Source organism: Mesocricetus auratus, unplaced genomic scaffold (assembly GCF_017639785.1).
Source record: "Mesocricetus auratus isolate SY011 unplaced genomic scaffold, BCM_Maur_2.0 Super-Scaffold_6730, whole genome shotgun sequence".
Lineage (NCBI taxonomy): Eukaryota > Metazoa > Chordata > Mammalia > Rodentia > Cricetidae > Mesocricetus > Mesocricetus auratus.
The window spans coordinates 37,253,229-37,268,299 of record NW_024429184.1 but is presented as its reverse complement, the minus strand read 5'-3'; the positions used below and the strand labels follow the sequence as shown (position 1 = coordinate 37,268,299).

The 15,071-nt window shown below is 40.8% G+C and overlaps 1 long non-coding RNA gene across 1 annotated transcript; it reads left to right on the top strand.

The window, feature by feature from the left end:
* The first annotated feature begins 737 nt into the window (after nucleotides 1-737).
* LOC121138951 lies at nucleotides 738-10,930 on the top strand. The gene is made up of 3 exons (XR_005875814.1): nucleotides 738-1,043; nucleotides 5,283-5,372; nucleotides 10,556-10,930. It is a non-coding gene; the product is annotated as an uncharacterized LOC121138951 (long non-coding RNA).
* Nucleotides 10,931-15,071: the final 4,141 nt, after the last annotated feature.

Here is a 15,071-nt window from a genome sequence, read left to right as displayed (position 1 = left end):
GGAAACAGCAGGAAAGAGAGGAGAGCGGGAAAGAGCGAGTGGAAAGAGAGAAGCAGGAAAGAGAAGAGAGCAGAAAGAGATGAGCAGGCAAAAAGACAGTTAAGTGGGTGGAGTCTTTCTTTTAAAGGAGTCATTTGCACCTGTCTGCAGACTCCGTGCAACCCTGGGCTGACCAGGGAACTGCCTGAGTGCATTCTTCCAGGTGACATGGGAAGGCCAGCATAATGCCTGAATCCTTACATATACAGTACATGGTGTGTGTGTGTGTGTGTGTGTGTGTGTGTGTAGTACCTGACACTTGACCTGTCATTAGCAGTGACATTCATTCATTAGTTTGACTGTCCTAAATGGTGTCATATGCAAATGGAGCTGTTCAGCCGGTGTCTGTTCTCAAATCCTAAATGTCTGCCCTCCTTCTGCCTAAAATGATATCCATCATGTTTACTACCATGTTCTTCCAAGTGTCAAAAGGACTTTCTTGGCACTGCCTTAGATATGAAACTTACCTTTCAAAAGACAAAATATTTCCGATCATTTTCAAAGAAGCAAAGAAAAAACATATTCAAGCATGGCTACAATGAGAGAAACACCTGCTGGATTCATTCCACATCTTCAAAACACCTTCTTAAAGAATTAAGTCCTAAGCCCAAAGGCATTCCTCCTATTACCTGGAAACAATGTCATAATGAAATGAGACATTCTAGTCCCCTGGCTTGAGCATTCTGAAATAGAAGATGGAATCAGACTGGCCAGCTAATGTTCACTACTATGCCCCATAAGAAGAAACTTACTGGCTCCCAGGAGCTAGCATTAATCCATCACAAACTGTCTTACTTCTCATAGGACGTGCCTCAGGTGTTAATTCTCAGATGTTCAAGCCTCAAACTGATAACCCTGAATTAGCATGTTTTGTGACAAGAAAACCACATTAAAAGTTTCATCTTTATGTAGCACACTCCAGGAGATGGGCACAACTCCACCCAGAACAGTCTAAGGAGGCTTGACCCTCCCAACTTACATCAGAATAATACTCATGAAGCACGGTGAGTATGTTGGTTCCCCCACAGGATTCAGTGGTGGGGAGTGACCAGAAACAGCAAACCAAAACATAATTCATTTTTTTTCAAATATACAGTATCTAGATGATATAATCTCATAGTGCCAAGAGAAAAAATAAACCTGAAAGCATTAAAATAACACATAGGTGATTCATTGTAACATGGGAAGACTGAAAACATGTGCACAGATATGACTTCCTCTTTGAGTGTCCCTCACTCAAAATTAGCATGGCTACCTGACATGCTGTGCACTTCTGTCTACTACACAAGTTACCCCTATTCTATCTCTCACAAGGGTTACAGCTATAACATTTTTAAAAATACTTTGTGGCTCATCAATTATGTACATGCAACCAATAATTTCTGGAGCTAATATTTTATCAGTCATCAATTATGTGCATAAAACAATTCTGCATATTTTGTGCTATGGCACATAAACAGAAATTACTTTATAAACTTGAGTCAATAAGCTTCAACGCAAACTAGAATGGGATTAATGTACAATTCAGCTGCCTTATAACTAACTCCAGGATGTGAAGGTCTAGACAGGCAATAATAAAGATTAACAGTATTACCAGGATTATGAGCCAGCAAATTATTGGAAAAGATATTTTTGATTTATTATGGTCATCAAAAGAATAATTCCTGAGCTATAGAATAATATGAGTCCAGTTCCAGAGGAGAGAAATGGCTTGTATGTTGGTATCTCAAAAATCATTTGAAAATACAACAAAGAAATTAATGTGTCTATCTTAGGAAGGACATGAAACTAAGTTATTAGTCTACATTTGCCAGAGTCTGAACCACACCAGGTCATATCACATCTTTTGGACAGAACTAACAAGAGGATACCTGAGTAATGACAATTTATTTAGACTTTAACAAAGACCTTGGCATTCTTTCAGTAAATATCCATAAAAGCTGTGGTATTGACACAACTGTTTCTGTGTATAAATAACAGTGTTATTGCTTACTATCTTTCTTTCTGAGATCCAAATGGCAACACAGAAATGTTTTTATATGCCTCACTCATAAATTAACAGACTCATCTTGGAGCACCCAAATTCTCTGAATGTGTGGTACACCATAAAGAAGAAGGAACTGAGGTAAACTGGAAACTTCTTAGAGTGATGCCAAGAATTGAGAATAGGTTTAAATGAATTGGTTTTCCCCCCAAGAGCTCTCTCCCTCTCCCTCTGCATCTGAGGCCAACCTCAAACTTATGAGATTCCTGTCTTAGTGTCCAAAAAGGTGACTGTAGATATATGTGCTTCTGTTTCTGATAAAGAATTAGCATCTTGATTGACCATCATTATGTCTTATCCTGAGGTATGTAATTAAGTAACAGAAAATATTTGTTCCACCAGCCTGCTTTATGTCTCACTGTTGCTAGATGAAATTATATTGTCTCTTTCGTTATTTTACACATTACATGTGAGCTCTACTAGGACAGGGTGTTTTGTGTGTTTTTCCACCTGCTGCATTTCTAGCACTTGGCAGACTGTTCAACATGCAGTTGTTGAATGAATGGCAAACATGGCCAGTAGACTCACTGATACAATTTACTGGCTGTTCATGAAATACATACTTTAAATCAGTAGTTTTTTCACACATACAAATGAAAATGGAATATACTACAGTCACAAAAATGACAAAAACCATAGTCACAATATAAGAATGGAGAAATAATTTTTAAAAACAGGAAAAAAAGTAAATGTCTATTATTATTGCAGGCTTGGGGATATAGCCCAGAGATAGATAGCTTTGTCATTAGGATCAATTCACAGTACTACAATAAATATAAACAAATGCCAATTCTCCCTAAAGTAATAAATAAATCAACGCAATTCTAACTAGTGTCCCAAAATATTTTTATCAACATAGTTATCTTATTCATCATGTAAAAATAAATATCAAGAGTAGTTCCCAAAGAGTAATTTTATAACCTAATGATAACCCTCCACCACCTCTGCCACCCACACGGGTGCTGGGACAGTGGCTCCATCTCATCCCGGGGGTTCTCCACCAGCACAGAGGGAACTTACAGCCCTGTGCACCCTGGGTAAGGAGCTGCTGAAGGACCATTCTGTCATTTACTTGTCTTTGGTCCTCAGCCCTTTCTGTGAGATCTGCCCCTCAGGGCAGTGATATTTGGATGTTATAGAGTTCTCCCAGGGGGCATGGAATGACTTCAAACCTACTATTCAAGGATGGTCATGACGATGTGAGATGTTGACCACCGGTGGTTTCGTTTCTTGCCTCTCTGGGTTGCTTCTAAATCTTGATTACTGTGGGTAATGCTGAAGCAAACACAGAGGGACAGACAGATCACCTCAGAACACAGGTTTGCATTCATTTGTATACAAGATATTCCCAGATGTGAAATGTACATCATGTGGTCTTCCCATTTATGAACCAGATAAAGACTTCTGAGCTGGGAAAGATGTGAGAAGAGATCTGCTTCCAGGGAACTTCATTCCAGACCTGTGGGAATCTTCAGACTGGAATGAGGAGCAGAACTATGGACAGGATAATCTCAAGGCCATGGCCTACACATAAGAAGTGGGCTGTTGGTGGCATACATCTGTAATCCCAATGGCAATGTAAGAGGTGAAAATGGATGAATTAATTAAAAGTTCTTGTTTGGCTATCTTGAAATATGCTGTGTTGCAAAAACAAGAAAGCCCCTGACTCAACAAGGTAGAAGAAATGGCTCAATAAAGTTGTCCTCTGATAACCATGCCCGTGCCCGTATATGTGCATATGTGTGAATGCGTGTTCCTGTTTTGGCATGCACTAAAATAAATTTTAAAAAACTTTTTAAGGAGAGGCATGAAAGGAAAAAAAGCATTAAAACAAGGGCTAGCACCATATTTCAAAGCTGATCGTAAATCATAAAATTTATTCTGAAAGGAATCTGAGAGGTTCTGCCGATGTTAAAATGTGCCTTTGGTGAATGTAATGACATTCAAAAGAGAGGGAAATCCCTCAGATGGCCCCCATCTTGGCAACCATAAAACTGAAATTGGTAAGCAGCATTTCGAAAACAGTGGAGAAGGAAAAGCCGCTAACAGAGGCTGTTCCACACAGGTGAGGGCTCCTGGGGGTGATCTTAGGATGATGTGAGTGGGAAGGGCTGCGTTGAGAGTTTTGGCTGCCAAACGGATGACTCAGGTAGGAGAAATGATCGTAAGGCTCAGAGGAGACTGTTGGGGAAGAACTGACCCCAGGATCTTCACAGAGCTCATTTGGAGAAGAGTGCCCTCAATGTGACCAAAATGGGAATCATTTGAACGTGAAACTATACCCCAGTCACACTCAAAAGTTCACCCCAAAGAGAAATTTGGTAAATATAATGTGTGTGGTAAAACTTTCCAGAAAAAAACCTAAATCCACTAAACATCAATAAGTGCACACAGGAGAGAAATCCTACAACCATGGTGAATGTGAGAAAACCTTCTTTAGCAAATCATACTGCTCAGTGCCTTACAGAACACACAGCGGGGGGGGGGGAGGACCCTAAGCATGTGGTGTGTGTGAGAAACCCTTCTGCCATGAGTCAGGCCTCACTGTGTATCAGAGAATACACATAGAACAAATACTGCCAGTGTGAAAAACGCAGAAAATCTCAGAGAACAGAGGAGGACTAAATGGCAGAGACTATTTGGTCTCCAAAACCACTCTTTCCTATTGCACTCACAATTGCTTGTGCTCCTCAGCTTCCTGTTAACATAAGGAATACCATGTAAGCGCTGGTGGAATGGGAAGAAAAGAGAAGACAACCACTCCCAAGCCTGGAAACAAAGCCACTTCCCCACAACCCTCCTGATTTCTCAAAGGGAGGTAGATCAAAATCTGGTGGTTTGAATGAGAATAATCTTAATATATGTATAGATAGATAGATAGATAGATAGATAGATAGATAGATAGATAGATAGATAGATGTTTTGTTCCTGCTTGGTAGACTATTCAGGAAAAATTAGGAAGTGTAATCTGTTAGAGGAGGTGTGCCATTTGGGGTGACTCTGAGGTTTTAAAGGGCCATCCATGCCAAGCCCAGTCTAGCCCTCTTTGCCTTTGACTTGTGAATCAGATGTGAGCTGCTCCAGTACCACGCCAACCTGCCACCATGCTTCTCACTGTAATGATCACAGACTCACCTCTGAAATGGTAAGCAAAAAGGCTTTTTCTATAAATTACCTCCGCCATGGTGTCTCTTTGCAGGAATGGAACAGTAACTAAGATAATGGGAAAGCATAAGTCATTCGGCCTCTCCCCTGAAATTTTTCCACTTCTATTCTACAGGAGTGAGGGGTAAGTACCTGTTTTTTTAATTAATTACAGTTAATTAATTTACAGTTAATTGGTAAGAGACTATAAATTTATTGTAATGAGGTGAGGTCTGAGTGGTATGGATATAGAAGCAGATTGAAATAATAAACCAGCTGAGGGTGGTGGTGCACACCTTTATTCGCAGTACTTGGAAGGCAAAAGCAGGTGGATCTCTGTGAGTTCAAGGACAGCCTAGTCAGCATAGCAACTTTCAGGCCAGCCAGGCAGAGATATACAGTGAGATCTTGTCTCAAATAAAATAAAATGTAAATATAATAAATCATTGCAATAAAATAGAAATCCAGAAATAGATCCTAGGGTGTGTGTGGCAAAAGGAGATACCAATGTTGTGGGTAAAGACCTGGTTAGTTAATGAAGAATACTGGCACAGTATTGATGAGAAAACAATGTGGGGCTTTTATTTGCAATATATGCGAAACAAACTCCAGGGGTATATTTTAATTCTAAAACCAGTTAAAACAAAAGAAATTGAAAATGAGAAGATGATGGGGGATGTCCTTCTGTTTATCTGTTTCTCTTATTGGTTGATGAACAAAACACTAATTGATCAGTAGCCAGGCAGGACGTATAGGTGGGGCTACCAGAGGAGGAGAAGGTTGGGGAGAGGGGCACAGAGAGGCTGCCGAAGAGATACCACGTAACCGAGAAAGGAGTAAGAGATCTGAACCCTTCTCCAGTAAGATAAGACCACGTGGAAATACTTAGATGAATAGAAATGGGTTAATAATTAAGAGAGAGCTAGCCAGTAAGAATCCCTAGCCATCGGCCAAACAGTTTTTAAATTAATATGTCGCTGTGTGCTTATTTGGGGCTAATCGGCTGAGGGACCAGGTAGAACAGAAACCTCCACCTTTCAGGAAGAAAGTTGAAGACACTACATATAAAATCTAGATACAGAGAAAATCTCAATAAGTAAGAAAAAACAAAATTTAAAGAAATCAACAACAACAAGAAATCAGGAAGGGCAAAAGGAAGGAAGAGAGAAGGATGCGAGGGTGGGAAAATATTAGACAACCTTTAACTAGAAAGGAAGTATCACAAACAAAAGTCAGACACGAAACGAACAGTGCTTTGTGGAACTCACATTACACATTGGAACATCATCAAATTATTATTTATAACACACAAAAGGCTCTTAGGAATTAATGCCTGACATGGGCGAAGCATGCAAATAGGCAATTCACAGAAGAGTGTATCCAAGCAGCCACCAAACACATGACAAGATGTTCACATTCATTAGTAGTCAAATAAATGCAAACAGTAACAACGAGAGATCGTATTTGACAAAAAAACTAAAGTAAAATAAAAACCCAACACTGACAAGAGTTAGGAGAACAAGAGACTGCTGCCTGGCAGGGCAAAACAACAGACTTAATAGTTTAACATCTATTACAAGTTAATGTACTTCACATCCCTGGCCCTAGCAGTGCTACTCAGCACATAGAATACAATACACTGGGCATTACATAGGGACACAGGCATCATAACTAGATATGTATGCAAGCATGCTTGCTGCAGCATTATAGAAAATAGTCCACACTGCAAGCACATGGGTGAGCACCAGTTTGTTGAGTTGGTTATATCATGAAATACTGTGCATCATTTAAAAGAATAAGACAGAATTTGACCCACACTTGGAAAATCTTCCTTAAGATTTCTGTAAGTGGGAAAGAAAACGGTTGAGAAAAAGTCAGAATCTTACCATCCCATTTTTAAATACTGAAACATTTCCCTAATTTGTTTCCTTGCGCAGGCATGTGTATGTCTATGTTGGTTTGTTTATAATTACAGAGTATGAGGAAAATTAATGGCAGAGGTCTACCTGACTTGACAAGGTAGGAGGGAGACAGACAAGAGAGCCTAGAAAGGAGTGTTCTAAAACTACAAAAGGAAACCGTGTATTCATTGTAGGCAAGCATGCTTGTGGGCATTCACATAAGGAAAATGGTTAAATGCTCAGAATTAAGAGGAGGGAAAGGAAGAAGACACAGAAGGTAAAACAAGACACAGGAGAGGGGAGGAGGAAAGGAAGAGGAGAAGGAGGAGGAGGAGAGGACAAGGAGGAGGAGAGGACAAGGAGGAGGAGGAGGAGGAGGAGGAGAGGGCTAGGAGGAGGAGGAAGAGGAGGGGACAAACAGGTGGAAAGGAGGTTGGCAGTGGCTATCAGGCCTGTGCAAACTGATACTTCCACGACTGTCTGCTTCATTTGCTACAAGATTTAAGCAAATACTTTCTACAACATCAGACTCTTAAACAACTTCAGTTCAAAGTATTAGGGAGTTTCAGATTTTGTAATTTTCTTCCCCTTTTCTCCTGCTATTATTGAAATTCGTGTTGAGACTCAATCTTTAGTATGAAAAGTTTTAAAATTGGGTCACTCTGTGGCTCTTAAGAATGACCTAGCTCATAATGTCACTCCTCCCTCTCTTCAACTAGACACTGGAGGTTGGGCCCAGTGCTTAGCTGTGGATCTCTGCTTCCATCAATTGCTGGTTCTATGATGATAATTCAGGGAGTCATCAATCTGATTACAGTGGAAGGCCAGTTGAGGCACCCTCTCCACTAATGCATAGGGTCTTAGCTGAGGATAATCCTCGTGGATTCCTGGGAATTCCTAGTGCCATGTTTCTCAATAGCCCCATAATGACCCCCTCAAGGCCATTTTGGGGAAACTCACAGAAACAACTGACCTGAGTTTAGTGGGAGCTCACTGACATCAGGAGAACCTGCATAGGACCACACTAGACCCTCTCAATGTAGGTGACAGTTGTGTGGCTTGGGCAGTCAGTCTGTGGGGACACTGGCTGTAGGACCAGTATTTATCCCTAGTGCTTGATCTGGCTTTTTGGAAACCATTCTCTTTAAAGGGATACCTTGCTCAACCTAGATAAAGGGGGGAGGGCCTTGGTCCTGCCTCAAAGTGATGTGCCAGACTTTGTTGATTCCCCCATGGAAAGCCTTACCTCTCTAAGAAGTGGTTTGGGGTGAGATGGGGGGAAGGTAGGGGGTGCAGGAGGAGAGGAAGGAGTGAGAACTGGAACTGGTATGTAAAAACAGAAAAGATTGTTTTAAAATTAAAAAAATGATGAGGCCTCTGATCTCATGTTTAGATTAGTCCCTTTGTGTGATTCATGGACCAGGGATACATGCATCGACTTAAGGGTTCCAGAGAGTGAGTCTAGTGTAAAAACCAGCTTGCCCACATCTCTTTTGCACTGCTGGTCTTCCAATCTAATGGTCTCAGTATTTTGCTTTTATGAGAATAATCAGATGTAGCCCTTCACTACTGGAGCAGAACTATGAGCAAAATGAATTTTTTCTTTATATCTGTCTCATCTGTGGTAATTATTGGGAGGAAAAACAAGCTGAGGAGTGGCAAGATGGCTCACTAGGTAAAGGACTTGCTCCACAAGTCTGGTGTTTGATCTCCCCAGGTCCCATGGTAGGAAGAGGAAATAGGCTTCTGAAAGCTGTCCTCTGACCTCCACTTGGGAAGCATAACACCTGTGCGTAAAATCACATCACACTCACACACACACACACACACACAAGCATGAACACATGCACACACCCATCAACAATAATAAATAAAAATTTTAAAGATTAAAAAATAATACCATGTCACCTCCGTATCTCTTACCATTTTAGAAATAGGATCATCCTCTGACCACTTAGAATGCCATCTACATGGTTCAGGATGGTACCTAACTATGTGAAACTATCCTAACCTTCTATATCTCCTTCTGAGTTTTAAAGACGTGTAGTGTACGGATAGGTTTGCCCATGCATTTGTGGGTGCACTTGCCCATGCCATGCATGTGGAAGTAGGAAGTCAATGTTGGGAATCGTTTTCTACCTCCATTTTTTTTCTTGAGAGAGTGTCTCCCAGTAACCCTGTTTCAGGTAGACTAGCTAGGCAATGAGGCCCAGAACTGGGGTTATAATCTTATAGCACTGTGGCCAGATTTTTGTGGGTTATGGAGAATCCAAACTCAGGTCTTCACACATGCACAAGAAGCCATTTACCACCAGACACACCTCTCTAATACTACTACTTTTAAAGTGTTTTAGGACATTTATGAAATTTAGAACAATCTACTAGGTCAGAGGTTTCTCCTAAAAGAAAACTGCTCAATCTAAGAAATGCTTGCATTTGCGAAACAAAAGAATCTTTGATGTCCTGTAAGTAATAAAAGGCTAGGGGCTATGTTTATAACACAGAGAGGTGATTTCTGAAATACCTTCCTAAGTCTCAGTAATTGTCAAAACACTGAAGACAAGCCAAAACCAAGATATAAATTTAAGAAAAAAAATCAACATAAAAATTGATTTCTGCAGCAATTCAACAATTTATATTGAAATCAAGATTGTCATCAAGAATCTTTAAAAGATAATTACAATGGACATAGTTTAAAGCTGTGTATTAACAAATGCTGTTACCAAGGAAGTATGAATAGTGGTACTGTTAGAGGCTTGGAGAACACTGTGTGATGGATAATAATACACTTGATAGCATAAAACCAATATCAAACTTGAACTCAGTTTAATGTCATTCAAATAATCTCTACCCATTTAAATTTTATGTTTACCCTTCATCTAATCATTCACCCAACTTAACCTCCCTCATTGTTTTCCACTTTAGGAAGAATAGTATGCTAACCCTGAAGTCCTCAGTTAATAGAAATCCCAGCTACAGTCTATTCAGCCTCTAGTCCATGAGAAGCACTCATCCCATCTAATTCAAGCATAATAGCAATTTCATGGAATAAGCCTTTATTGCACCATCTTACAATGAGCAGGCTGAGGCTTGGATAGGTACAGTAACTGTGACTAAGGTCAAGCAGCTGTGAAGCAGAGATTCACAGCTATAACTTTGAGCCCCTCCTTCTCTACTCCAACATTATGGGTCTTTTGAGAAGTCTGTTTATCCAAGGGATGTCCTAGCCCAATGATTTGATTCTATCAACAGCCATCTAGCCTGAAATGGCTGAAGAATTAGCAAATGTTGACAATTCATTCAACATCTGTAGGATGGGCCAGCTCCCACAGCTTCTTTTCCATCAGTCTCTTCTTCCTTAGACATGATCTCATGGGATGATATCTAACTACCTTTCTTTGTGAATTACTCACTTGTCTGGATTTAGAATCACCTTGGAAACATCTGAGTATGCCTGTGAGAGAGAGCTTCTAGACTGAGTTGAGATGAGAAGACTCAATTTGAATGTGACAGCACCATCCTATGAGCAAGAGTCCTCGAGTGAGTAAGAAGGACAAAGTGGGCTGGGAAGATCACTCGTATCTCTCTGCTTCCAGAATATGCATGCAATGTGACCATCTGTGTTATATTCCTGTCACCAAGATGGACTATATCTTCAAACTGAGAGTGAAAATAAGCCTGTAAGTGTTTTTGTGGTGATCGGGGGCCAAGGAATGCTGCTAATATCACACCATACAACAGACCTCACACAAGAGTTTTATTGGAAGGGTGATGGGGGAAGTCCTGTGTATATGTCAATAAAGCACTGTTGGCCAATAGGGAAGCAAGATAGGTGGGACTAGGAGTCGAGGAGAACTCTGGGAAGGAGAAACACGGGGAGTCAAGATGTAACTGCCACCGGGCGATGGTGGCGCACGCCTTTAATCCCAGCACTCGGGAGGCAGAGGCAGGCGGATCTCTGTGAGTTCGAGGCCGGGCTGGACCGACAGCCTCGAAAACAATACAGAGAAACCCTGTCTTGTAAAACCAAAAAAACAACAAAAAAAAAACCCACAAGATGTAACTGCCATAGGGATAAGAAGCCCGAAAAGTTCTCCGGTAAGAGAAATACTTAGATTAACAATTATGGGAAAATACTTAAGTCAGAGCTAGCCAGTAAGAAACAAGCAAGACCAACAGCTTCATAATTAATACAGCCTCCTGTGTGTTTATTTGGGACTCATGGGGCTCTGGAACCAGGCTGGTGGGAAGGCTTCTCTTTACAGAAGGGGAGAAGAAAAGGGCCAACTCTAAGTGGGGATAAGAGAGTGCAGGCCAGGGTGATGTAGGCTTTATAAGGTGGTGGGGGTGTGAAGCATGGCACTGGCCTTTAGTGATCACTTGGCACTGGCACTGAGTCATTGAAGGCAAAAGGAATCTAGTTCTGGAATGTGGGTGGGAAGGTGGGGAGGAAACTTGTTCTGGAATGTGGATGGTTCCTAATATTCCTCCCTTTTGTTTATTATAGAAGGTTAAGAAACAGGAAGTGGTAACTGATGAGGATGCCATGCTCTTTAGACTGCTTCCTGTTGTTTGGGGGCTATGAAATCTTTGGGGACCCAAGAAAGCAGGAATGTTGGCCAAGACCAAGAAAAGTTGGCTGTTTCACTTGCTGACTAGGCTCTGCAGGACCATCTGATGCTAGGGAGGTACAGGTCACATGGGAGAAGTTTTCAATATATATATGGGACAGAAGGAAAACTTAAGGAGTTTAGGAGAAAATTTTAGGCCCATGGTAGTTGGGGAAGGGAGTCCCAAGACCAGGAAAATGGGAGAGAAAAGCAGAAGAGGCAGGTAGGGAAACAGGATCTTGATTGATAGTATTTATCCAGAGTTTATTTGACCTTTGAGAAGTAGTTCAAGTCAACTCCAAGAAGCTTACAAGAATTTGCTTTAAGTTTACAGAAGATGTTTTGGATATGGTAGCATTACCACTGTTTTTAATCTGTACTGGAATCCACATCGTAGAAAAGGCAGCAGGACTTATACCTTTGAGTCACAGTAGAAACTTGGGGACCCAAAAATGATTCTGGGGTAAAAGCATTACACTCTTTCCAGAGGGCCAGCTATATTGATTGGACAGAGATATTTTTATCACAGTGAGAAGCATGTCTAAGTCTGTACTTAGAAAACAATCCTAAATGAAATTTAAAATCTTGAGCTTGTGACTATGATAATAATAGTAGTCAGTTCTTACCAGAACTAGATTAATAGCTTATGAGAACTCCATTGACTACTGTGAACTTTTTAAGTCTTAATATAACAATAGCATAGAAAAAGGAAGAAATCTGAAACAATTTTCATTTTTATGTATACCTTAAATCATTTTCTCATACCTTTACAAATTGCATTTACTCACCTTAAAACTTTCTTAGAACTTTATAACTTGCATTTACATATCAAAACACTTTTTTTGATTCTTACAACTTACTTAAGCTTTCAAATCCTAAGACCTTACATAAATTTACACTGTTGTCTACCCAATCATTTACCAAGAGACACAGGGGGTTGATTACAGAGACCAGTCATTGTAAAAGGAGTCCCTTTAAATAAAGGAATAATACAAAAAATTACACTGAAATCTGTTTTGTGAGCGTATCTCTTTTCAGAGTCTGATTGCAAGGTAAACTGTGTCAGACCTAGAGTAGCTCTAAGAAAGTGAGGATTAAGGGCTGATTTTTACATATGAAGGGAACTGAGAAGGCAGCAGAAGCCTTGGTTGATGCTGCTAAACTGACAAAGCTATCATTAGCCTAGTCATCAACACCAGAGACCTGAGAAGGATGAATTTCATCCAAGTAGGAGATGTAGACCAAGCAGCTCCCAAATCTGTTACAAATGACAGGGACTTGCTTGCTACCTGGACAATTACCCTAGGTTCCTCGATGGTATCTTGACTTTGCTGGGGGCAGAGGTCCTAGGGCAGCATCAGTCTTAGGCTGCCAGACCTAGAAGATCAGACACTGCTGTGGCCTAGGAACTTGAGAGGACCAACATACCTGCTTGTCTAGGCAAAATGGAGCAATCAACTCCCCAGTGTCCTACTTGTCCACAGTGCCGACAGGGTCCCCAGCAGCAGGGGAGGTGAGCTTTTTCACCCTGTGGCCAGCTTTGCACATTTAAAGTTCCAGGTAGAGATCTTCTGTGCCCATCTGTCTCCTTTAAGGGAGATTTTAGGCTGCTTCCAGGAGCTGGCACTCTTCTCTATCGAGGGAAGCTTTTTTGTGGCATTTCCTGCTCCTCCCATCCATTAAACACTTTAAATGCCATATTCAACTCTGAAGTTTTAAGGATCATTATCTATTATGTGTAAACTAAACAAACTTTGCTTGGTTTTAGGTGCTTATTATAATAGGCCTAACTTTGAACATGCAGGAGGCTCAATAAAGCTAGTCCTGGAAAGATCTCCCATGCTCTTGGATAGGTAGGATCAATGTAGTAAAAATGGCAATCCTGCCAAAAGCAATCTACAGATTCAATGCAATCCCCATTAAAATCCCAGCACAATTCTTCACAGACCTTGAAAGAACAATAATCAATTTTGTATGGAAAAACAAAAGACCCAGGATAGCCAAAACAACCCTGTTCAGCAAGGCAACGTCCGGAGGCATCACCATCCCTGACCTCAAGCTCTATTCTAGAGCTATAGTCCTGAAAACAGCTTGGTATTGGCACAAAAATAGACAGGTAGACCAGTGGAATCGAATTGAAAACCCGGGTATTAACCCACACACGTACGAACATCTGATCTTTGACAAAGAAGCTAAAAATATACAATGGAATAAAGAAAGCATCTTCAACAAATGGTGCTGGCATAACTGGAGACTGGCATGTAGAAGAATGCGGATCGATTCATGTTTATCGCCATGCACAAAACTTAAGTCCAAATGGATCAAAGACCTCAACATAAATCCAGCCACACTGAACCTCTTAGAAGAGAAAGTGGGTGGTACCCTTGAACGAATTGGTACAGGAGACAGCTTCCTGAATATAACACCAGTAGCACAGACAGTGAGATCAACAATTAATAAATGGGACCTACTGAAACTGAGAAGCTTCTGTAAGGCAAAGGACACAGTCAGCAAGACAAAAAGGCAGCCCACAGAATGGGAAAAAATATTCACTAATCCCACATCTGACAGAGGGTTGATCTCCAAAATTTACAAAGAACTCAAGAAACAAGTCTCCAAAACATCAAAGGACCCAATTAAAAAGTGGGCTGCAGAACTAAATAGAGAGTTTTCAATAGAGGAATCTAAAATTGCTGAGAGGCACTTGAGAAAGTGCTCAACATCCTTAGCCATCCGGGAAATGCAAATCAAAACAACTCTGAGATACCATCTCACTCCTGTCAGAATGGCTAAAATCAAAAACACCAGTGACAATTTATGCTGAAGAGGATGTGGTGAAAGAGGGACACTCCTCCATTGCTGGTGGGAGTGCCAACTGGTTCAGCCACTTTGGAAATCAGTATGGAGATTCCTCAGAAAAATGGGAATAAACCTACCACAAGACCCAGCAACTCCACTCTTAGGCATATATCCAAAAGATGCCCATTCATACAACAAAGATGTCTGTTCCACTATGTTCATAGCAGCTTTATTTGTAATAGCCAGAACTTGGAAGCAACCTAGATGTCCCTCAACCGAAGAGTGGATAGATAAAATGTGGTACATTTACACAATGGAGTACTAGTCAGCAGAAAAAAAAAAAAAAAAAACAATGGAATCATGAGATTCGCAGGCAAATGGATGACACTAGAAGAAACCATCCTGAGTGAGGTAACCCAGTCACAAAAAGAGAAACATGGCATGTACTCTCTCATATATGGATTTTAGACACAGATCTGGGGAGTGCCAGCCTACAATCCTATGGCCAGAGAGTCTGGGAAACAGAAACTTCAT